Source organism: Zonotrichia leucophrys, chromosome 2, assembly GCF_028769735.1.
Source record: "Zonotrichia leucophrys gambelii isolate GWCS_2022_RI chromosome 2, RI_Zleu_2.0, whole genome shotgun sequence".
In the NCBI taxonomy this organism is placed as follows: domain Eukaryota; kingdom Metazoa; phylum Chordata; class Aves; order Passeriformes; family Passerellidae; genus Zonotrichia; species Zonotrichia leucophrys.
Genome location: NC_088171.1, coordinates 52,629,257 through 52,654,332, shown reverse-complemented (window position 1 = coordinate 52,654,332; position 25,076 = coordinate 52,629,257). Strand labels below are relative to the sequence as shown.

Genomic DNA, 25,076 nt, shown 5'->3' with positions numbered 1-25,076 from the left:
GTTCCCAGGCATGCTGAGCCATTTGGGGTAGCTGGCAGCTGCTGGGATGCTGCTGGGCAGGCAGCTCTGCTAGCTCTGCTCTAGCCTCAGAGGGCAGAGCTTGTACTCACAAGTAAGGAAAGGGGACTACAGTTCCCACTTGCTAGAGAGCTGGGGGTTCTATGTACTTATTTATCAAAGCTGCTATTTCATTTAAAGCCCATTTGTACTTATTAGGAGCCTTGCTAGATCAAGTGTGATGCTGCTGGTGGTGAAGTCTCAGAAGTGTCTCTCCTTCAGCACTTCCCACACTGGCAAGGGGCCTGGCCTCTCCTGCATAGTTTACAACTGCTGTGTTTGGAAGAGTGGAAAGGAAAAGCCTTGAGAGGAACAAGAAAAGAAAAGGAAAATCAGTTGTGGGGAATTTCTAGTTCCCCAATTTTAAGTGCAACGTTGAAGCAATCAGAACTAGCTTACTCTAGATGGGCCCACGCATTGTCATTTTTGAACTTCCAGGGCTCTCCCATAGGATATCAGGTTATTTATATATTTTACCAGAAACAAATTTCACTTATATATTATATTTTCAGTACACAGCACTGCACCTCGCTCTGCTGAGATGTTAAGCCAAGCAATAACTCCTTCACTGTCTGTCAGCTTCAAGGCTTACAGCAGCTCGTGTGTGGTTCGCAACTGAGTCTTGTTTCATGTATTGCTTGCTAGATCACCTACAGACTCGTGAAGTGGAACTGTTGTTCCTTACAAGAAAAAGCTCCAGTGATGCTCCTGCTCTCTATGAATGGAGCCTTTCCTCCAAACAAAGGTGCCTTTCCTCCAAACAGAGCCTTTCTTCCAAACAAAAGTGCAGGGTTCCTGTCCCGTAGTGAGCAGGGTGATCCAAGCTGTCCAAGCCCGTTAGCACATGCTGTACAGCACCAGTCAAATTACTGCATCCACAGTGCTCTGGTTAGAACCATAAGCTGAAGTTTACTCCATCCCAGGAGGAAGAGGCTTACCACACACTGCTCCCCTTAATCTAAGATCTTGCCCAGATACAAGTTCCGTCACATGTGAACAGCACTGTTAGTGAACCGAAAGAGCATGTGAAACTTTGGACCCATCCTGGCTCATGAACAGGGCTCAAGTTCAGAAGTTATTCAGGAGCTGTTTATAGCAGTTCTGTACAATCAAACCAAAACCAAAAGCATGCCAACAATGATGGATGCCTGAACTCAAGCACCTCAGCATGCTTTTGGCTGTTCCATAACCAAACAAATGAGTCTAATGTCTCCTTGTCTGTATTCAAACAGGATGCTACTCTGCAAGCTCCCAGGTTATATTTGACCCTGAATAAAACTGCTTTATCAGGCAATGCAATCCAAGGTGTACTTATAGGAGACTTACAGTGTTTCATATGCAGGCAAATAACTTTATCACCCTGGACTTGCTCTATTGCTTTGTCTTTCAACACATTAGACATTATGGGATCTTCCTACGTTTCTGCCCCAGCAGCACCTCCTTCCCTGCTACTACTAACCCTTCAGGCACTGCTTATAGTTTGGTGACTGCTAGTTCCTAAAAATAAAAGATCCTTTTAACCTGGTTTCTGAGATAAAACAGTCTTTTTGGATACTAGATAGTCCCCTCAGAGAGAGATAAATGTCTTGATGTAAAAGAGGTTTCAAATGAACTTCTCATTCTCTTTAAACCATAGAAAAGAAAAATAAATAGATTTAAATAATGTATTAGAGTAATTCAGGATTCCTACATATTTCTTTAATGAAACAGATTAATAGGAAATTAGGTTTCTTTAGTTCATCCGTTCTTGGAACTACTCCCTTTCCTACTCTCAGGATAGTAATGAATTTTATAGATCAGTCAGAATTGCTCAACAAATGTTTGTGATAGTTAAGATACATTCCACTTCCAAAAGCTCTTTGAGGCAAAGGCTGCTCTTCATTTTTGCTGCTTGATACTCTGTATTTGGCCAGCATGACTCAACAGGGGAACATGACTTCTATTCCCTGAATGGATGACTCAGTTTGTACATACAAAAACAGTGCCTGAAGAGCACACACCACATTGCATGCAGAAAAAGATAAGGAAAAGAGAATCCTCTAGGAAAAAGTCTATTTTAGACATATTAAACATGCTCTCTAGATATTACTGGCTTTTTCTACATAGGAATATAAATGATCATGATTATATTCTATATATGTTATTATATCTATATAATATATAATATATATATAAAATACAGTTTTATAATAGTTTTATAATATATATTATATATTAGATAATATATTATATTCTATCTATATTATTATATTCTATATATATTATATATTCTCTTTTATATATTCTATATTATATATTAGATTATTATATTCTATATTATATTATACTCACCTTGGCACAAAATAATTTCCTGTTCTTTTGGTTTGTGTTTTTTTTGTTTAGTTTTGTTTTTGGTGTGTTTTTTTTTTTTTTTTTGTAAATGCATTTAATGAATAGATGAGCACTTGTGTCTGGAGAAGTAAAAGTCCCCTCAAATATTCCTGTGTACAAATATGATAACTAGTTGAGTTGCTTGATGCACTCTTAGAAGAAATCAGATGGTGACCATGGTACAAAGAGCATAAGGAGACTGTGCACAAACACTGCATTGCAAGAAGTCAAGTAAAATGGATTTAGCAAACATGCTTGCCAAAAACAAAAGCAAACATTCCCAAATGACATCAGATCCACAAGATCTAAGACCACAAACTTCAAGAGATGGGATGACTGCAGTGACCCTCTGTGTACAGAGGCTTTCCCCACTCAACATCTTGACAGAGGACTTGCCCTTAAAACAGTTCCCATGGGGCTGACTGCCTTTGTGGAGCACTCAAGAAAGCTTAACCATTCCCCAGTTTCTCACTCCAGAAGCAATAGATGGTTATGGAAGCATCGCTTCAAGTCTGTAGAAATGCTTGAACCACATCTGCTGTGTTTTAATATTTTGGTTTTATATTTTATAGATGCTGGAAAATGAAAAGACATGGAAAAAAAGGATTAAAGCTGGTGTTTTTTTCAGTCCAATGTGACTGTTATTAGGAGTTCTTAATTTTATTCAGTTCACTGCCTAGATATAATAGCCAGAGACCTGGGAATAAGCCATCTGAGGAAGAAAACAAACAAAAGCCAGGCTGCCTTGAGTCAGAGCCCAGGTCTCTCAAACTTGCAGTAGCCTGAAGCACACCTTGACCACAGCACTCAGACACTGCAGGCAAGGCCCAGTGGCTAAAGAATATGGTTAGCAGGCAAAACACTTGGGCAACTGAGCACCAGTCACCCCACACTGAGCAAATTATTGTAGCCCATGCTTGCCAAAGTTTATGGGTGCTGTGAGGGTTTAGTTGTCTATATGGAATTGGCCTCTTGCCTTCCCAGAGTAAGATGCACCCATCTGTAGAGCCAGACATTATTGCTTACCTCACAAGACTTTTGGGAACTTTTAAGGATGCTACTTGAGACTTTTACCTGAAAAGTGAATCATTACAGTTCATTACTAGGCCTGAATTTTTAAACAACAAAATAGAAGTCTCAGTCACTTGATTAAAAGGTGATTACATACCAGCACAGACCAATAATTTGCTTCCAAGCACCCAAGGCACATGATTTAGGAATAAAGAATGCTTATGACTCTTGCGCAGGACTTGCCAATAGCCCTGCCCACCTCATCTAGGAAATTTAGTCCTTACCTGGCTTCTTGCTGAAGGGGTTGTGGTGAGGCAGGCACATTTTCTGAGTGTTGGGGGTCTTGCTCTGAGCTGTACTGCTCTGGGACAGAGATACTTGCATATCATGGCTTCTTCAGGAAGTTCAGCTTGAGAAAGAACAGCAGGCAAATGAGGTGCTGAGGTGTTTTGGGGGCTGAATCAGAGCCTGTGAGACCCAAGTGAATTTCTCTTCTCCATGTCAGGATTTGAGCCCTGCAGAAGCACATGCCAGATGCACAGCTATTCAAAAATATTAATTCAAGTGGTACAAACCACTAAAACTTCCACATTCAATCCAAAACTACAGTTCAGCTGAGATGAGTGACTCTCAGAGGGTACAAATGATGTCTTGACTTAAGTCTGTCTGAAGCATTTGAAGACAGAACCCAGCTCCCAATCCATCTTTTTTTAGGTTGGCTATGCCAAATTTTCTTTAAGGGCTTTTGATCTCTAGAGCATTATTTCTTTACTTTTCCTGCAACCTTGAAGTTTTTCAGGGGTGTTCAGTACTCTGTGGTCATGAAGCTCTTCTCTGAGGGCATCACCTGATAAGGGAATGATTTGTTTTCTATCCTGCTGTCTGGCATCCTTGTATGAAACCTGTCTGACTGACACATGCTGTTGAGCTGTTCCTAATCATTGGACTGGTCATATTTTACTTACTACATTTTATAAATGATAATTTGGACAACATTCGTTCTAGTGGTATTTTGTATCTTTCTGAAATCCACTGCCTTGGTTTAACAGAGAATTCCAATCTACCATTTTAAGGAAAATGTCATGCCCATTGGTGATGCATGAAAACTTTAAAATTGGTATTGAAATGACTGGCAAATAAATAAACGAGAAAGAAGTAAAAAAAAAAAAACAAAACCATAAAATGTGGTGATCTGTATATGCAACAACAGAAGGCAAAGAAACAAAACTATACTTATTAAGATGACCTGATTATTAAAACCAATCATACTTTTGAATGCTTGTGGCTTGCAATACCAGGTACAAATGCATCTGAGCAGACACAGGGAGGAAGGGGAGGAGGGAAAGGTACTATGGTGTCCCTGGGACCTGGGGACTCTCTGTCATCTTCCACACAGAGGCTTTTTCAAGTCCTGCACAGAGTTAACTCAGTTGTAGGGCAGCTACCAGGAGCATTTTGGAGATGCCTTTATGATATTTTTGTCTGGTTCTCTGTGAAGGCCAGGTTCGGAGTGCAGGCCATGCCAAGAAAGGTTCCCTGGGGAATATCACTGGATCATTGCTCATTTCAAGCAGTCCCAAGCATGGAGTCAGATTGCCCATGCTCAGTTCAAAGAAGCTTTTCTGCAAGAAAAATTGCAATCTGTGGCCATTTAGCCCTTGGCAATTTTCTACCACAGAACAGTAAAATTTTTTTCTATTAGCAGTTTTTTGTACCAAAAGTATTTCTCTTCTCTGTTAGGCATCTTTATACTTGCAACATTAGGGAATGCCACCAGAATAAACACTGCTTTATAAGCCTGTGGAGTTTATGATATGGTTGGGATCTGGGAAAAATGCTTTGTCTATGCCTTGCCAACTCTGTGGTAGCATAAAGCAGAAGCCAGACATCAAAACATTGAGAGAATGCAAAACAGACTTGACAATATTTCACACTTGCCAGAGGCTTACTCAAATTTGGAGAGGTAAATATATTTATAGCTGCTTTCAGAAGTGTATACACTAAACTGAACTGTGCACAAGTACTTAGTGCTTTCAATACTTAAACTTTAAAGGAAAGAAATAGCTCCATAGAACTAAATACTGCCATCTTTGCTGTTATGAGTAATTTTTTCACCACCTACCAAGTATTGTAGATGTCACAATTAACATAAGTTGATGATTCTTGCCATCTACATCCTAACCTCAGTGTTTTACAGTTAAATCAAACAGGATTTCACCTGATACCCAATTCATACCTCATTGAAGCATATTGAACACTGGGGTGGAATTCCCTATGGAGGAACAAGTCACCCAAAAATAGCCTTTTCATGAAGCAAAACTTGAGCATTGGGAGAAGCACCTTGCCCTAATCTACCATCCACACAGCATCTCTGTAGCAGGGGAATTCTGTAACCATGTTGTGACCATTATACCTTGTAGAGATCAGAGGAGCAGCCACAGTACCTTGTTCCATGTGAAACAAGGAGCAGAGACAAATGCAGCTTATAATCATCTGCACGGGGCTGTTTGGGACAAACCACACCAAAAATAGCTTGATGATTGTTTTGAATAGATTTCTTTTCTTTTGAAAGAAAACACTACAGAACAACTTTTTGTCCTCTTCAGCTGGGTACTCCACTAGGTAGGCTTAAAAACGGAATTCCACCATCAGCCTTGAATATGTTGTGATGTATTTCTGCAAGAGAATAAAAAAAATTTCACTTTTTAAGAAGAAATACACCTTGAATCATGCCCACTGCTCAGTACAGCTGTGTGTATACTGAATTACAAGCACACTCACACATCAGAAACATCTTAATGACCTGTGCATATTTTTGAGGTGATTTCCTCTTGTCCAATGTTGTTCTGCTTATAATTTTCTCTCTCTGTGTATGCCCATGTTCAGATGTCATTGAACCACCAGGTGTCCAAACTTTATTGACTCCCTTGCTATTTGAGGAAAATACCATTTTTCATACAATCCTACTACTCCTCATGCTACTTGCAGCTTGGTTTCCTAGGGCAATGAGGTAATTGTGCACTGTGTGTATGTTTATGTGCATGCATCACTTGACTCAGTCTCCTCCCAGCAACCTTCAACCCTGCTGGCCTGCCAGTCCAATGTAACAAACACATGGCAGCTTCAGATACTTTCAGTTCCTCCAGAGAGGAAAGTAGGCCAGCAGATAGTGAGAAGAAACTCCCCCTCAACTCCCCCATTGAGAAGGACACAGCTTGATTGTCCTAGATGGATGCAAACAGTGAAATGTGCTGACCTCTAGTCCTGGGAAAACAGTGGGATTTTCCATCTAATGACATAGCAGATAACACACTACAAGACTAAACTGTAGGAAACCAGGCTCCACCACCTCCCCAGCTCTCGGATGACTTGGGCACCACCTAGGTATGGGTTAAGGTTTAGGTTTCCTCTTGAGATATGACCACCACCATGTTTCTCATTCAGGGGACCCCTAACTCAATTTTTACATCCCTGAAGTGTCTACTGAACATTCAAGAAAAGTACCCTGTACCCCTGAAGATGTGGAGCCCTTCTGTAAGCACAAGGACCATCGTGTTTTACAGATTAACTTCTGATGGTACATGCTTTTTTCTTTACTCTTTATATAAGGTGTACAGTAATTTGCTACCAATGCAATGACTGACAATTGCAGAATGTTCCAAGCTGTGGCTGGGAATTCAGAGGTAGAGGAGGAGAGAGGAGATCTCCTTGACCCAATCTGTCTTAGCTGATGATAGCTATTAATGACCTAGATCTTCAAATATCTTACCTGAGGGGCTCAACTCTTTCTGCAGTCCAGGGAATTGACTACATTATGAAGGCTACAGAAGCCCTGTGTATAAGTCAGTGAAACATCATTTTTCCAATTCTCTAATCAGCTTGCAAGAGCACACCTTCTTTTGGGCTGTTGGGCTGCTCCACCCGTGGTCAGAGGCCACGTTGTCTGTTAGCAGCACGGCTGATCCATCAGCCGCCAGGCAAAGCTGGGGAAAGAGCATGCAAGTCCTGCCAACTCATCAAGCAGCATTACTTCCTGATACTCAACTGGCTGCAAATTGCTCTGTCTTTCTAAAATCATGATTAGAGTTCGATCAGCAAATGTAGCCTTCCATATTGTTCATTTTTCTCCTGGGAAGACCTTGTTCCTACAATAGCAATGCCTTCATAAAGCCAGTAGGAGTGTTTTGGGCTTTATAAATCATAAGATATCTCAAATAGGAAGGGACCCATAGGGATCATTCAGCTCAGTTCCCTGCCCCTCATAGGACTACCTAATGCTAAAATATATGACAGCATCCTCCAGACACTAGTTGAACTCTCAGGCTTGGTCCCACAACCCTTCCCTGGGGACTCTGCTCCAGCACCTAACCATCTTCTCAGTGAAGGAGCTTTTCCAAATGTTGAATCTGAACTTCTCCTGATGCAGCTTCCTTCCAGTCCTCTTGCTGGTCACCAGGGGGAGATGATCAGCACTTCCCTTCCCATTGTCCCCTTGAGAAAGTCCTGGGCTCCACCGAGGTCTCCACTCAGCGTTCTCTAAGCTGAACAAGCCCAGTGACAGCTGCTCAGCTAACCTTGGCAAAGGTTACCTCCAAACTTGGTGAGCCATCATCTTCATCAGTGTTTGCTTTGACTGCCAGAGGCTTGTACCTATTGTACATGGGATGAGTGGAGACTAAATATTGCTTTATGATAAGCATAACTTGTGTTTTATCTGAAAAAGAGGCATAAAAATTAGATAACCAAACAGCACACAAAATAATGCCTTATTCATATTTCCAAAGAGTATTTCTGCCAAAGCCTCTGACTATGTCAGAGATCAGCAGGAGAAAGGCTGCTTCACAATAGAGGATAAGCCAGAGCCCAAGCGTGATCCCAGTGCAAGAAATGCCATCACCACCTAGGGTTCCACCTCACAGGGCAGGAATAATACAGTTAAGTAACAATCCCTTACAGGGCAAGCTAAAGGATCAGGTCCAGAGGACACTTCAGAGTCCAGTCCCAAGGAGCAGGAGGCAAAGCTAGAGGTCCAACCAGATGAACGGTCAGAGCCAGCACTGGGTGCAAGCACACCCACAGTAAAGGTCAGACAAGAGCCAAAGGCTCAGAGCTGTGCCTGAATTGATCTTGTGTGTCCACAGGCAGAGGGTGTGGGAGAGGCCCAGGTGAATCTGATCTGGGCTATTGAGGTCTAATAGTGCCCTAAGGGCACTAAGAAGAATTTAAAATTTTACCCCGCAGTCAGGTATCAGGAAAACAACTTAAACTGTTCATGCAGTGTCTTCTCTGTTTTTGTCTGTCTGTCCATCCAGGCCCTCAGAAGAAGCTTCCACAAAATCTTCTCTGATCCAAGACTAACAGGAAGTGATGCAGTAATGACAGTGTGCACCTGCACCCAGGAAAAGGCACTACCAACACAATGGGTGGAGCCACAGACAGTGCCACCAGCTGGGAAAGAGTGATTCACAGGTGATGGATCACCACCCAGCGCTGGGAACCACCTGCAGGACAAAGGCACATCTGTGCCTGATAAATGAAATGCCTTTTGATTTCTAGGTCAGCAAAGCAGGTTTATTGCAAAGAGTACCTGCTAATTGATCAGCTCTTCAGCTTGGAGATGAGCCAGCCTGCAAACCCAGGTTTTCTAGCAGTAGAAAATGTGAGGCATGGGAGAACTGGGGGAAGAATGCATGGACATTTCAGTGTCAGGACCTGTCCAGATCTTATGCCTACCCCAGGGAGATAGATAATGACCCCAGGAACTGAAAAACACACAGAACCAGCTAATTCCATGACAGATAGTGCAATCAGGGTGGAGTAACCAGCAAAGAAATAAAGCAAATTTGATTTGCAGTACTGTCTTCTTAACCATGGGTGCCCAAACACAACATACCCAGTAGCTGTGGTTATCCAATTTCCAAAGTCAATAGGAGGGCAAGAAAATGCTCATGAAAATGAGTTTACATATTGTACTTTGATACCACATCAACACAGAGTGAGGAATGGCACTCACTGAATACCTCCCACACCCTGAAGCATCACCACAAGATTCTTCTTAGTGCTGGAACATTAAAGCTGTCATAGGGTGAAGTGATGATGCTGTGAGGTTAAAAGCAACCAGAGCAGGAATTAACCTTTTGGCAATGTTCACTTGATGATGAAGGGGTTTTCTAACTCAGAACTTTGAATGACAAAACCATACATTTAAATGGACTTAATATGACCCCCTCCCAGAATTAGCCTCTGTGTTGGAGCTTTGTTGCCACTATAGCTGGTGGAAAAAAAAAATATTTGTGTCAATCTAAACACTGGAAAGGTAGAGAAAAAAACTTTCCCCTTTTATCTGTTAGGAAATCTCTAAAAATATACCATGTAGAAAAACTGCAGAAGAACTTTAACTTATTTTCTTTTCATGGTGTGACAGTGTCAGGTCATGCTGGCTTTGGCTGTAATCTTATCAACAATATCTCATCCTTTATGAATCTCTGCTGCAATTTCAGTTGAAGTACCTTTCTGGAAAAAGAAGGCTCTTGAGAAAGAAAAGCAGTTATACAAGATGACCTAATAGTTGAATAATCTTTTCCCTTAAGGCAAAGCATGAAAAAACATGAAAGCTACCAAACAGGGTGATCAGAAATAACTGGAAATACGTGTCCTGGAGGGTGGTACATAATAGATCCCAAAAGTCACTCAAAACCTCACTACCAGTTATTTGTCCCTTCTAAAGTAGAGGTCTTTGGAAATTGCCACTTTTTTCCCCTCTTTATTATCTTTCACACACACACACACACACACACACACATATTTACAGACATGTAATGCCTGAATCTACACAGATATGGACTGCTGATGGAAAATAAATGGCAGTATAGGAGCCCTAGAGATTCAAGAACTTTCTTATTTTTATGTTAATGAAGCAGCAGACTCTCCCTTCAGGTGTCTGCCATACATGTGTTGCACAAAGATGCACGCATTATATTCTGCTTTGTTGAACATGTATTTCCTCAAGTTTTCTCTCCAGAGCTAATTCAGCATAATGACAGTGGACTGTAAAAACCATTACTTAGGACAATATTAATATGCATTTTGTTTAATGGGGCTTTGTTAGCTCACTGCCAAGTAATACGTAAGCAAATCATCAATCATTAGGGAAGCTTGAGTAACATTGTAAGAACCCAATTTGCCTAAAGAGTCTGAAGTTATTGCTGGGCACATGTCCAGTGTTTCTTCAGATTTGCAGAAGCATAGAAAGAGTATCTCTCCCCTCAAATTACTTTTGTATTCTTTTGCTTTTCAGATGTCCATTTAAATACAGAAATTCACATGAAAATAGTACCTGAGAAGTTATTTTCTTTATAAAAAGCAATCACAGGAGATAGGTCAAATGCTGGTCCCATTTCCAAATGCATTGACTTCTGTGGGGGTTTAGTGGCCTGCCAAAGACTAAAATTTGACTTTGTGTTCCCAGAAAGGGTTATGGTTGGGAAATCTGAAACCATGTAACCTTTGTGCATTCATTAAATGTGTAAGTAAAAGAACTGCTGGTGTACAAGGTACTTGTGGACTATGCCCGTGAGACCAGCTGTCAGCCTTTTCAGAAAACAACCTTACCTTTTTCTTTACCTAGAACTTTATTGAAGAAAAAAATACAAAATCCCCCAGAACAGGTTTACTAGAATATAGCGTGGGTTTAGGGTAAGGGGAGTCAAATTCAGGCTCTTCTGAGGCAGATTAGCAGCAAGTGGTCTTGGTTGTTTGGGGTGTCAGATGGCTTGTGCCAGTTATCAGACACATTAGGGAGGGAGTCAGAGCATCCTGCAGCTAAACAATATTGCAGCAGGGAAACTGGCTGGCCTTAGAGGGAGCAGATGGGTAGGCAGACTGGAGATGTCTGTAATGGGACACCTGTGCCAGGGGACCACTGCACCACCCCTGAGTCAAAGAGACTACAACAAGGATAGCTCTGAGCTCAGGACTTCAGGCTGGCTGCTAGTGGCTGCTGGAACATCAGGGAGGGAAGGTATATGGAGCTTTTAGGGAAAAGAGAGGATTTGTGACTCTAGGGAAAAGAGTGAGAGAATACAAAGGATAAATGTCACCTCACTTGCCAGGATCAGCAGAGAAGCTGACAACTCTCCAGTCTGGAAGTAAACAAGTGACAACGTGCATTTGTAGCCCAGAAAACCAACCCTTTCCTGGTCTGAAGCAACAGAAGCATGACCAGCAGATCAAAGGAGGTGATTCTTCCCTTCTGCTCTGGTCTCTTGAGACCCCACCTGGAGTACTGTGTCTGGGGTCAGGAAAGGAAAGACATGGACCTGTTGGAATTAGTCCAAAGGAGGCCACGAAAATGATCAGAGGGCTGGAACACCTCTCCTACAAATACAGGCTGAGAGAGTTGGGGCTGTGGAGCCTGGAGAAGTGAAGGCCCCATGAAGACCTCAGTGTGGCCTTTCAATACTTAAAGGAGGCTTAGAAGAAAGATGGGGAGAGATCTTTAGTGATAGCCTGTTAAGGCAAGATGTCATGTCTGTAGACTGAAAAACTGCATAGATTCAGGCTAGATATAAGGAAACCAAATTGTGATGAGTTTGGTGAAATATTTGTACAGGTTGACCGAGAGGTTGTAGATATCCCGTCCCTGGAAACATCCAGGATCACGTAGGACTGGCCTTTGAATGCCATGCAGGGTAAGAATTTGGAATTGACAGGTCTTTATAAGTATACAAAACTGAATAACTCAAGAATCTTCTAAAATAGGTGTTTAAGTAATCTTGAAGTAATTTTAAAATTTGCCTGACTTGTGGTAAGGTCCAAAGAGAGTATAAGAGACAAGTTCTACCCCTGCTTTGGCCCACCATGAGATGCTTTAAAGGAGGTTAGTCTTCCATGTGTAAAGAGGAAGCTCTCAAAATAAGTATTTAATTTGTCTCAAAGGTGTTCTAAAACAACTGAGAACACCAGGAGTAGCCTGAGCAAGGAGACCCTGCACACAAGCATAGCACATCCTCCCGGAGAGTCAGAAAAAAAGCAGACAATGCTGTGTCCCAAATGCTTTTACATCTGCCTGGTAGAAGGTTACCTCCAGCCTGAGGTGCAGATAGTGATATTACCCTCACTTGTGAAATGTCTGAGACAGAGAGGCTTAGACAAGGCCTGAAGTAAAAGCTATGGATACATTTCCTAAGAAACAAGTGTAAGAAGTGCCAGGAGCAAACCCGAGCAGTAGATCCTTAGCATGGCTCTGTTTTGTTCTACTCCAATGGGCTGTGCCCAAAGTTTGGGGTAGGGGTGCCCCTCACAAGCTGGTATGTATTTAGAAGCACTAATTTTGATTCCTTTCACTCTGTAGTGTGCTCCCAAACTATCCCATCTGGTCTTGTACCCTTAACCATTTAATCATAACCCCATGCCATTTATCAGGGCATGAAAGAAATGCCCTCAGATGGACTACATGCTCTGGAGGAGCACAGTGCAGTCCTCACATTAGTTCATTCACTCTGAACACAAAAAATGACAGCTTGCAGTCAAGAGGGCATTGAGTGATCTGCTGCCTGAGAGTGTAGATGTCTCCCTACATCTGCACCTGTGGGCTTGCCCTTAAACAGGCACAGGTACAAGGGTTTCCCTTTGGAAAGAAGACACGCAAAGTTGCAGGGAGGTGGTACAACCCTCCATCTGTTCTGACTCCTCTCAGTGGGCAGGTGCACTTCTTGCACCTTCAGAGATTCCTCTCCTATGAAAAGGCATCAAAGTTGGCAATTCAGCCCCATATTTTCTAAAAATAATTTAAAGGAATTATTTCCCAATTTTCCCTTGTCTTCTACATTCCTCATGCCCAAAGTCAAGTGCAACACCTTCAAATGGTGACAAGCCATAGGAGGCACTGTCAATCTTCCTGTTCTAAATGGGGAGAACCATTTCTTTAATGATGACCAGAGTGGGACCAAGACAGTTCCTTCCTAATTTATTTTTCACTGAGTGCAGCACTCAGAAAACATATGTTGTGATGCCTGATGCATTCCTGTGAGAGGTATATCCACTCCAAGTCAATAGCTGAGCAACACAAACAACAGAGCTGTGATCAAAGATTGCAGTGTATGTGCTCTGAATTGCATTATTATGCACATACTCACACATGTAAATATGTTGCATTGTTTTTGTGATCATAATCAAGATATCTATGCAAAGTAGATGTTAATCTCACATTCAGGCACAGGGGCAGAACCTCCATTGCAAAAACAGAGCAGTCAGGTGTTGCATTGGGTTGCCAGGTTCCCAAAAGGCTGTAGCTCAAACAGTTGGCACCTCAGGAACATCTTTTTCATGTGTTTGCTTCCTCCTCTTGTGCACAGAGCATGTCCTCTGTAAGTGAACACTGAGAAAGGGAACAGATCCATGACATGGATATGCACGTGTAAGTACATGTACATGCAGAGGAAATCTTCTCTTCTCTTTTTAGAAAAGCAAATCTAATTAATGCCACTTGTTTCCTTTGGACTCAAACCAGAAAAGTACATTTATAAAGTAGCAAAATTACTGAAGTAATTTCTGCTTGGTGGCATGGATAGTAACACATTTTAGATCTTTCTATTACTTATGCAAGAAACTCTAATGATGTGCTCCTAAACACATGAATTTGAAAAATGGTAAAGAATGTTTTATGGATAATTCTTTAATTTCTATGAATTGTAAATGAAGATAGCTTTTTTGCTTGTTGAAATTTTTTTCTCCTCAGATATACAGGTTTCTGAAATATTTTACTAAAATCAGTACATAGTTTCTTGTAGCAGAAAAACTGACTGTCCATCTGCTTGCAAGCCTTTAAGAGATGAAAAGTAAGTAATTAAAAATAATAAATAAAGTAATTACTAGACCTGAGTGAAAAATATTCCCTTGAGACTTTCTTTTTCTTCTTTATTTAACGGAACAACTATGACCATGCAAACACACATGAACTTAATTATATGTTTAACCCTTTGCAGAAGAAAAGATTCTGCCTGTGAAAGCATGAGAATCCCATACAGTTCATTTTTCTGTACATGCATATATACTCACCAGAAGCTTTGGCACTTCCTCCTTACAAGAAATTAGTTATTTGAGCCTTTTGATGAAATGATCTGTGGAAAATCAGTGTTCCAGAAACCTAAAGCTTTAATAGCTATTTAATTGTATCTTTTGGGTAAGTGACAAAGTGATGGATGGAGTTACCACAAATTACATTCTCTTCAAGTAAAAACACCATCTTTTGGGTACAGTAAGCAGCACTAATTTGGCCAAGTAATAGTTAAGTGACTTTATAATAAAGAAGCTGATACAAGCAAAGTCCCAAAAAGTACTGAGCTTTCATTTGCTTTTTGGGAGGACAGTGCAGAAACCAAATGCTTGAGGAGTTAAGCTTTAAAATATAATCAGGTTAGAGATAATGCATTGGGTATTTCTGGTGCAAATCAAAGGGAATTGTAAAGAGCTCAATTAATTCTTCTGTCCCAGCATGATGCCTGTTCTCACATAAACAGGATCTGGTGGAGTGGTGTTTGATACATTGAGGCAGTATCTTTTTAATGGCTGGTGCACAGCCACTGCTGGGGATGTGCAGGAAAGCCCATGAAACACAGATTATTTTGTATGAAATTGTAGTTAAATTCTTGCAGAAGGTCTGTGCTACCCAGAGAGCCTGTCCTCTCATCTTTGAGGTTGTGGCTCCATGCTTGCTTCCACCGCAGCTCTGCTAAGCTCTAGAGGCAGGACTGCCCCATGCTGTACTTCAGGAAGGCTCATTCTGCCTTAAAAAGATGCAAATTAGTTAATCAGCATTATAAGTTGGACAGCTACTTACAAACTTCTTTGCATACCCTTTGACTGTCTTGCACTGTCCATGTGATACAGACACATCTATGACAAAAAAATAAGGTCTGATCAAAGACATTGCTGGTGAGTGAACTACAGCTGGAGTGTCAGAAGGAGCTGGGGTGGGAGGAAGGCTGCAGGAGCTGCGTCCTCAGCTGCTGCCATGACACTGAGCCCGAGGAGAAAGCCTAGTTCTCTTACAGCATTTTGTACAAACTACAGCTTCCAGCTTAAAATCCCAGGGATTTATTTTAACTGGCTCTCCCTTATTATAGGTTCTGCAGACTAACAGACTGTAACGGAATCCCTGAAAGAAACTCTAAAGGGAGAAAAATTCCAGCGTATTTTTGCTTGCATTCACAGATGTGGGCAGAGACCAAGAAGCCCATATGGTCTGACTTTGACACCTCTCATCCATCAAACCAGTTAGTCCCTCTAGAATTTAATATACAAATCAGAATAACCACAGGCTGGGCAGACATGAACCTTCCTGCCTAGGAATGTTTGTGTTGTTGAGGAATAAATCCTGGCAGTGGGCAAGAAAAGAAAAGTTAGTGCTCCAGCAGAAATTGGAGATGTGGGGTTGCACTTGCCATTCCAAGAGCTTGGTGTTTTCAAGAAGGTCTGAGAAGAAAGACTGGTCAAACACCTTTCAGATGCACAACTCTACTGCCAGCCCTGGTTTGCACCACTGTGACCAGGAACAGCCTTATAATCATACATGCTGAGGAGTGTAACAGAAGGCATCTCTCATCCTCACTGAAAGTTAAAGGAGACCAGCAGAAAGGTCTGTCTGTTCCCAAATGAGATGGGCTTTCTGTGTTACTAGTCATCACATATAAGACTAAAAAACAGAATTACTAATTTTTGCAATTATGATACTGTCATTTTACCTGAAATTTCTTAGAGGCCTCAAGCTCTCAACTTACTTTCTGGTGAAGAGGAGTTACAGTCAGTCCACATATTTTGATGCAGTTCATCAAGATAGAAACTGCTTTTCTTTTCTTGTGCTCCCAACCTAAGATTATAATCAAACACAGGTAGCAATAAGCTCTAATTAATTGTTGCCTTCATTTAGTAGTTTGCATGGTATATCCAAATAATGGGGTACCCAATTTTTTTCCCAGAACTGAGCAATTAGAATGAAACCAGAGTTAAAACTATACAACAAAATGCTACCTAGGATTTTTTTTTTGGACTAGATAACCTCCAGAGGCCTCTTCCAATTTAAACCATTCTGTGCTAATGATTTTTCCATGAGGTTCATTTTGTGCTTCCATGCACATTCAAAACACAGGTAAAAAAAAAATAAAATCTGTATTTTAGCTTTACTTGTGTCTTTTAGTTCCCAAGAGCTCTGTCAAAACTAGCAAGACTCTTGATAGAGTAAAATCCTGCTCAAGGTGAGTAAGAGTACAACAAGATCTGAAATTTGCTGTCAAAATGCAGTCATGCATATTTATGCATCTCTCTACACAAACTGTGTTTGGAGGGTGGCAGGATGAAAGCAGATGTCTTACCTTCCACTCACTCTGTGACAAAACACATTCTTTCCCCAAAGAATCCAGTTTGCTATGAGTTCATTATGACTAAGAGCCATGACATCAGCAGAGACACTGGTTTGATCTAAAGTATGTGGAAATTGATGGAAAAATGTACTCACTTTCAAAGGTATTCTGTTTTTTGCTCCTATGTAATATAAATAATATTTTATTTTGTTTTATTCAAGTATCACTCTTGTGGCATACAATCATTAGGACATGCACTGCTTTTTTGGCTGTACAAGAAGAACACAATACTTTGGTATTCATTTAATAAAACATATCTGGATTGAGGGAGATATGAAGGGAAGGACACGAGGAAATACTACATGGAAAAAGTAGTCAAACATGCAGAATTTCTCAAGAGAGAAATTAGAGCTTCTTTTTGCAAATCAAGATAAATGATTGTACTGTTTTCAGCCTTGTGCTTCTGAAGAATTCCCTTCAGAATACCACCTATCTCAGAAGGGAGACATGCTTCTTAGAAAAAGTCAGGACCAGCATGAACAGGAAATTAGGTGAGAATGAGCAGGACCAGTTGTTCAGACTTGCAGAGGAAAAAACCCCAAACAAACCTCAAATCAGACACCAAATTAAATATGTGAGAACTGGCTCAGGTCTTTGATGAGTTTTTTTGGATTAACATACTCCCAAGAAAGAAAAAGACACCATTTGTGTTTACAGTCCAAGTGCTCAATCCCTCCTTAACTCTGCACTGCTTTCACAGAAAGGATGTCTCCAGAGCTGCTGCAGAAGTGGCAAGGACCTCAGTCTGGAGAATGCTGAGGGAGATCTACTGAGATGAAAAGGCCTGAAAAACAGGAATGAGAGTTTGTGGAACATGCACACTATGTGAAACCTGTCAGCTGTTACAGCCAATTCCCCCAGACATCTTCTTCGAAGTAGCAGAGCACTCAGGTCAACTTCTGAGTCAATCAACACCAAAATAATACAAAAGAGAAAGTGGGAAATTGCCCATTTCAGCAACCACTTTAAAAAGGGATGGGCCTTTAACCCTTCTGCTTCAGAGGCATCTCTCCCTTTCATGTAGTTTTGCTGTGGCTACACACACTTATCAAATCTGTTGCTCACCACAGTTATAACAAAATTTTCCTGTTTTGCCAAAACCCCAATCTCTGCCACCTGAGAAGGCCCTCAACAAGCAGCAGTTGTCCAGTCCTTGGCCATTCAGGCCTTGGAAAAAATCAACAGGTAAATGAACATCTGGTCCTGCCCTTGGATCAACTTTACCCCACGGCTGCCCTTTTCTCTCTGGGGTAGATAAGACTGGCCAGGTGCTTCTGAGCACTAACTAGCCATGTCCTTGTTTCACAGCTCCTAGAAAGCAAGAGAAATTGTAGGTGATATCTCCCTATCTGCCCTCTTCTACTGAAGAGCAGCAAGGGAGTCTACTTAAAAGTTAAGGCTATCTGAAGGAATGTAATTGTAATTCATTATCAGATCTATAATTCTTCAGGGGCTAGCCATGAATATCTTGACAATATGGCATCAAAGACTGAAGCATTATTACTATGAATCTGCTAATTCTGCAGTCAGAAATATTTTTTTCCAGTAACTATTAATGTATACTATGTTTTCTTCCCAACTTCATGTACAGGAATCCTACACATTCAGACCTTCCACACCCTGCAAAATTCAGAGATACCAAAGAAATTGTATGTAAAACTCTCCCAGAGTACATTATGTCTCTGCCATTTCCCAGCTATGTTGCTGAGTCCATTCTACAGCACCAGAGCCTCTCCAGCTACCAGCTACAAGTGGCAGTACATCATTTATTCCCAGAAGTCCTCTTCTACACTAGTGCCTTTTTCATGGCTGAGCATGTCCTTTTTTCCCACCTCTCCTCCAGTAAGAGTTAAGGTTTTTAACCTCCTGATCAGAATTTCAGACAGTTTCTTCACAGCATATTTTCATGAGAGTGTTTTTTCCTGCCAAAGAGTAGTTCATCAACCTATTCCACTTGGACTTCCCTTTTTCTGGACTATTGTACCTTTTCTGAGATCAGAACCCAGATGGAGATAATCACCAAGCTTTGTTAGCTGAGCACAAAAGATGAGTTTGCTCAGATACAAAGTGGCTTTGGGAAGGAAACTTCTCTGTGTGCATATTTACAATGCTTTCTGATGTTGCCTAAGGAGTCACAGATTGTGATCTTCTTTAGCATCAGCAGTCTGCAGAAACAAGCTCCTTAGGCAGTGATGGTATTTTGCCTGCATTGAAGACAAAAGTATGGCTAAATATATTCCTGGACTACTGATGATTGATTTTTTTTTTCCAGAAAAGCAGCTAACAATCTTGGATGTCCCATCTGAGACATCTGACTTCCAGAGGAGAATGTCAGGAATTTCTGAAGAATCAAAACCCCATACCCAGCATATGTTTTGAACTGGGCACCCAAAACAAATGGACTCTTGGAAGGAGGCTCCTGTTTTCCAAACACTCCCAAATAACTTTGAATACTTCGTTGAAGAAGCGAGATGTCTGCCAGAAAATTGTAAGCTATTCAGAAATGCCAAGTACAAGAAGGGAACATTAAGAAAAGCCTATTTGGCATCCAATGGTAAATTAAAAAAATAACAAAAAATAATTAAAAACCCCAAAAAACCAAAATAAAACAAAATAAACCACAACATTATTAGCTCTTAAAATAGTAAAAAATTCTGACTTGCGTTGTTCAGCAGCATGTCCCTGGCAGAACTGGGGTTAAGAGTGGCCCAGCCAGGGGTACACCACGAGCTCTCAGAAATCAGCCACTTCAGTATTTGCTGCCAAATATCTCCTCTGGGATCACTATGTCTATGCATATGCTATTTATCCTAGAATGTCCCCAGAAAGGACTGGGATAGTGCATGAGAGAGGAAGAGGAGGAGGCATTGCCTTGATTCTGGGAGCAGGACACAATACCTGGGCTCCACCAGCTGGTTACAGGCTCTGTGAAGTTTGACCTTTCACTTTGGCTCTCACTGACTCAGACTGCACACTCACAGCTGGGCACTGGGTGAAGCAGGCTCTGGACTGTGTGAAAGATAAAACCAGAGCAGGGGAATTCTTGCCCTTGGCATGAGCAGCTACCACAGCAGCTGGCTGAAAATGTTATAATACATGGGAATCTGGCAGGTGGCTCAGGGCTGCATAGCTTCTCTGGAAACATTCTGTATTGCCCCAGAAAGCAGCAGTCAAGAGAGAATGAAATTTGCATGTACTGCAAAGTGACGAATAAAAGATTTAAATAACTCAAAAGATACCATCCATGTTTAATATTAAATATAAAGCCCACAGATTACTATGAAATCTTCCTGTGTTCTGAGAGCAAAGCATGCTAACTCTCAGGGAAGGGATGGCATGAACATACCACAAGTTCTGTGGATGGCATGGCAGTTCAGCAGGCCTTCATGCTGCTGCAAACACTAGAGGAGGCACGTGGGCATCTGTAGGCTCTGAAGCCCTCTTAACAAGTGCTGTGTGCTGTGCAGGAATCAAGGGAGGATCTTCTGCACAGGCAGGCTTGCCCCATGCCTTTGCAGTGTGTACAACAGTGAAGCCTCACCTGACTTCTCAGGTAAACCTACTTCTTCAGAACCAATTTGGCACTTGCAGATGTTGATCTAGCTGTAGATAATACAAGCAGGATTAAAATTCCCTGAGCTGAAAACAAGGGTCAAGTCCATAATGGAAAGGATTCACTCTTTTTTTTCCCACCTTGCTATACACTTCTTCCAGAGAGCTGTGAATGCTTTTGAAAGAGAAGAGGAAAAATTATGATGAAAGATTTTGAATATCTGTGCAAATTGTTAAGTTCTGAGGAATTCTCTCCAGAACAAGTTCTCAGATATTTTGAGATATTTTGCTGGCTGTGAGGATGTGATGATCATGATTTAATACAATGGTACTCATGAAATCAGCATGATGTCATAAAGTTTTGTGCTGGTATAAGCCCCAAGAAAAGTCAATATTTTACAGAACATTCTTTCAAACAGAACTTAAAAAATACATTAATTTAATACTGTGAATTTGTCTGGGATCAGCAATAGGAATAAAAAAGTAAATAAACAAATTTAAACTATGTCTTGGAGAAATGTACTCACATGCATCCTTAGGTTTTTTTATACACTTTTTTTTAAATTTAAGTAATCTTGCTAGATTAGAATTAATACCAAATCAAAATCAGTAGTAATTCTATGAGCAATCAGTGTACATTTCCTACATATCAGCATAGATGCACTTCTCTCCATGCATTTCTGTAGCTGGTCAGTAACTTCAGGGTTCGCTTTTCCATTGCCTATATGATGCCTGCAAGGCTCGAGTCCCAAACTACTGTAAGTGCTCCTGTATGAACATTTATTGGCATGTGAGGGTTAATGTTAAATACCTTTAGTGAGACTTACAGCTCTCTTTTATTACCCCATTTCTTGTTTCTGAAAAATGTGAAGCAGGAGTAGAAGGAAGACAGATCCCCACCCCAAAAGGGGTGGAAGAAAGGCCAGATCCCAGTGTAAAGGTACATGAGGTACATGCCCATCCTCCTTGGCCATGATACCTGCAAGGTGGAGAACACCCAGTCCTGCCACAAAATCTGTTTTTAAATGGTATTTGGATGCCTCATGTTTCTGAGAGTGCATGCCTATCATGAGCACCTAAGGGGCTCTCATACATCATTTAACACTTTGCACATGTATATGAAAAATTGGACATTATGTTCTAGTTTCATGTACAGGCTCTGTGGTTCCATTTCCCCCTCCTTTTTATTTTTCTACAAACATTCCTGCAAAACCAAAGCCTTTAATATTACCATGTGTTTAGCCACGAAAATTGCCAACTTTTTTGGAAATGCTGCTCATGATTCAACTGTTTGCCAATTGTTTCCTTTAATCCTATGTCGTTCCATAAAATAGTTCTGTGCAAGTTTGATTTTTTCAGACATTTGATCAGTCCAGCTTGCCTGCTAAAAATGATGCTTGACTCATATCCTGGCAACAGTGTTTATTTGACGTGCACTGGTGAAGCACTCTAGAAAACTGTACTCAGTCTATTCCAAATTTAGCCTCCTACATCTGTGTGTGTTTTGGTGTTTGGGTGCGTCTGAGTTATCGGCTGTGTCTAGTGGGTGACACAAGCTGATCAGTGCACCTTTGTTGTTTAATTAGGAGTTCAGTGTTGAAGAAGCCTTGAGAGGGAAAATATCTGCGTTCCTTGAGGGCTTTTTTTAGGTCTGTTTATCTTGGGTAGCTTTGTGCTATAAGAAAATCCAAGTCGCTTTAGACTGTGTCTATCTTCAGCCAAATTCCAATTACTTTTGTATTTCTGTCCAAATACAACTTCTTGCCGTAAGTCCAAACCTATGAGAAATGTGCAGCTGTGAAGTTACATCCATTCCTATGTTCAAAAATGTGAAAAAATGGGACCAATTTTTTTTCAGAGGGAGGCATACCTGAAGGCTAGACAAAGGGAGAGGCTGGCCACATGTTGGGTTTCAGGTGGGAATGCAGGACAGTAAAGAGGGGAATGTCTCATTAAAGTAGCTGTGCTAAGTTGGCTGAGTTGGTCTTCCTGTGCATGAGGGGTGTCAAACAATGTGAGCACTTTGCCAAGGAGAGTCCTCCAGGATCACAACAGCTGTGGTGGGAATGGAGGCATCAGGCCAAGGTTCCAGCCAAGCCCCAGGCTAGGACTGCATGCTGTTTACTAAAAACTTCTTGCAGTTTCAGTTCAGTGACATATTTCTTACTCCTACTCCAAGAGGCGGAAAAATCTGGGGGTTGGCTAGTTTGTCCTTCAAAAATGGGCTTTAAATCCTCTTATTCCTGTTTATATGAAGTGAGCAAACACGTAATTGCTCAAATAACCAGGCCCTAAATTCACTTCATTGGCACCTCCTCAGCAACGGCACCACTCAACACAGATCTTCAGAGCCTGTGGAGCCGCATGCCAGAGCTAATTGGGTTTGCTCATCAGTGGAGGTGTCGGGGTCTCTCACTGGTCAGAGGGACCCCAAGAAATGTTAGAAAGTCTATTTTCCCAGCCTGGTGTTTGAAGAAAGAGTCAGAGCTCTTAATTTCTTGGTCTCAAGGTTGTTTATTGTATCTTATCTATAAAATTCTTTCTCCTGTCCTGCTGAGGTCTGTCCAGCAGGACAGTTCCAGGCACTCTGCCTGCCCCTGGGGCTGTGTTAGGTCTTTATACTAAAAACTACGTATACAATGTTTACAATGACTTTCCAATACCTATCACCTATGTTAGACAGTGAGCTTCTACTCTAAACCAATCTAAAAGTGCCAACATCACAGCAGAAGATGGAGGCCAAGAAAAAGAAGGAGAAAGGCAGGACACGCCCAGAGCCCTCCATCTTGCCCCCCTGAATCCCCATTCTAAAAAACCCCCAAAATCTACTTGTTCACCTTGTGATAAATTCACTATCATTCTACTTAATTTGTCACGGCTTGCAGATCTTCATCTAAGGTTGGTAACTTGCTCCACAGGTCATAATCAAAACCACAGGAACTTTTGGGCTCTTTTCCAGGGTCTCTGAGACCCCTGGCAGGGGTCTTGGCTGCTCAGGACAGCCAGAGGGATGGCCTGGGTTCCCACATCGAGGCAGCAAGCACACAGGTGCTGGCAGTGGGACAGAGCAGGTGCCTTCACCACCAGCCTTCCACCACTGCAGCTGCCTCAGACACCTCAGAGCACCCATGAGCAGTCACATCGTGGCTATGGGGTGCAGACATCTGAAGAAGGCTGAACACATCTCCTTTCTTACCATATCTATGGTCAATTAGGCTGTATTTTCACTGAGCAGAGGTGTCCCTGCCCATGCTATGAGGACAAGGCAGCACCCTGTCCCAAGGAGCCTGGTGGGACAATACTGCTCCTTTGGGAGACCTGGCCGTTCCTGTTTGCAGTGCATGCAAAGCTGAGGAGGATGATGGGGCTGCTGAAATTCCCCTCTGCTGATTCATTCCTACCTGAGACTATTTACCCTCAGGGCTCAACATCAATCTGGTTCTGGAATGTATCAGATTGTGCCAAAAAAGAAATGATGGGGAAAAGGTAGGGTAGCAGCAGGAGATTTTAAACCAAGCTACCTGCTGCCAGCCCTGCCTGTGTGCATACTCTCCATTTCATATCGCACAAGCAGGGTGACAGAAAAGCCTTAATGCATCCAGAATATTTCTTTTCAGCATGAAAGTGTATTTCCAGCCAGCACAGCAAGCTTTGGTTAGCTTGCCAAGATTTGTTGCATTTTTATTTAATTACAGCAGCAGCCAATAGGTTTAAATTTGAGACCCAATGAGCAGAATCCCTGCCTTTCCTCCCTCTCCACTGATTGTTTGAATCTTTAAGAAACAGCTTCCCAGTGTCTTTGGGACAGTCGGGAGAGCCTTTAAGCACATGCTTATCTTCAGCTAATGGATTGCACTCAGCTGGGTGGTACATGTTTGCCAAGTTTAGTGTGTGCTGAAGTGCTTTCTGGGGTGGAGGCTGGAATACACTTAGTTCACAACTCTGAAAGCATGTGATTGCAATGAATTTGTCTTGCATCAGAGAGGAATTTTTTTGGAAGGTCTCCTGTTTAAACAACAATCCACTAGTGTTTCTGAGGCATTTAGAACAAAGTTACTATTAAAAAGTGCAAGTATTTAAATCTTGAACAGATGTAACATTTTATGTGTTTTATATAGTTTGCAAAGTGTAGGAGAATTCTGTTTGAAAAGTGCTCTGCACACTCACATCACCATCATCATTATAAATGCATTGAAGGCAGAGAAGCCTAAGCTGATCTATTATGGGCACCTGCCCTGTATAATTTTCTAACACTGCCTGCCTGGCTGAACTGATGAGATCTCCACTAAATTGGGGTAGCCTGTCTTTTTATTCAGATTGAAATGGATTTTCTTGCCTTGAATTCCTGGCAGAGAGAAAACAATCAAAAAATAATGGCTCACAGATAATAAGGCCGTGTGTCGAGCTAGGCATAACAGATACACAGCTGTCAACACTTTTCCTGCACACGTTTACATTGTGTTTATTATGAGATGAGCAAACCCAGGATGAGAGGCAAAACAGGGCCAGGGTGTTTACCATTTGACCCCCCTCAAAAACTGACTTGGGATCCACCTAATAAAGCTGGTTCTTGTAATTTACACCAGCCAGAGAGATGGGCTCCCTGGCAGAAGGGCAGGCAAATAGTTTACCTTCCTTCAGATAAGCAAAACTGATTGTTTCCCACTG

At 41.6% G+C, this 25,076-nt stretch overlaps 1 long non-coding RNA gene across 2 annotated transcripts; it reads right to left on the bottom strand.

Moving 5' to 3' along the window:
- Positions 1-2,407: 2,407 nt before the first annotated feature.
- LOC135443156 (uncharacterized) lies at positions 2,408-8,569 on the bottom strand. 2 transcript variants are annotated; one of them, XR_010438848.1, is made up of 6 exons: positions 8,393-8,569; positions 7,208-8,152; positions 5,852-6,114; positions 3,723-3,953; positions 3,454-3,501; positions 2,408-3,002 (listed from the first exon to the last, which is right to left on the bottom strand). It is a non-coding gene; the product is annotated as an uncharacterized LOC135443156 (long non-coding RNA). The 2 variants fall into 2 exon arrangements; XR_010438849.1 differs by having other exon boundaries at positions 2,681-3,002; positions 5,883-6,114.
- Between the last annotated feature and the right edge of the window lie 16,507 nt (positions 8,570-25,076).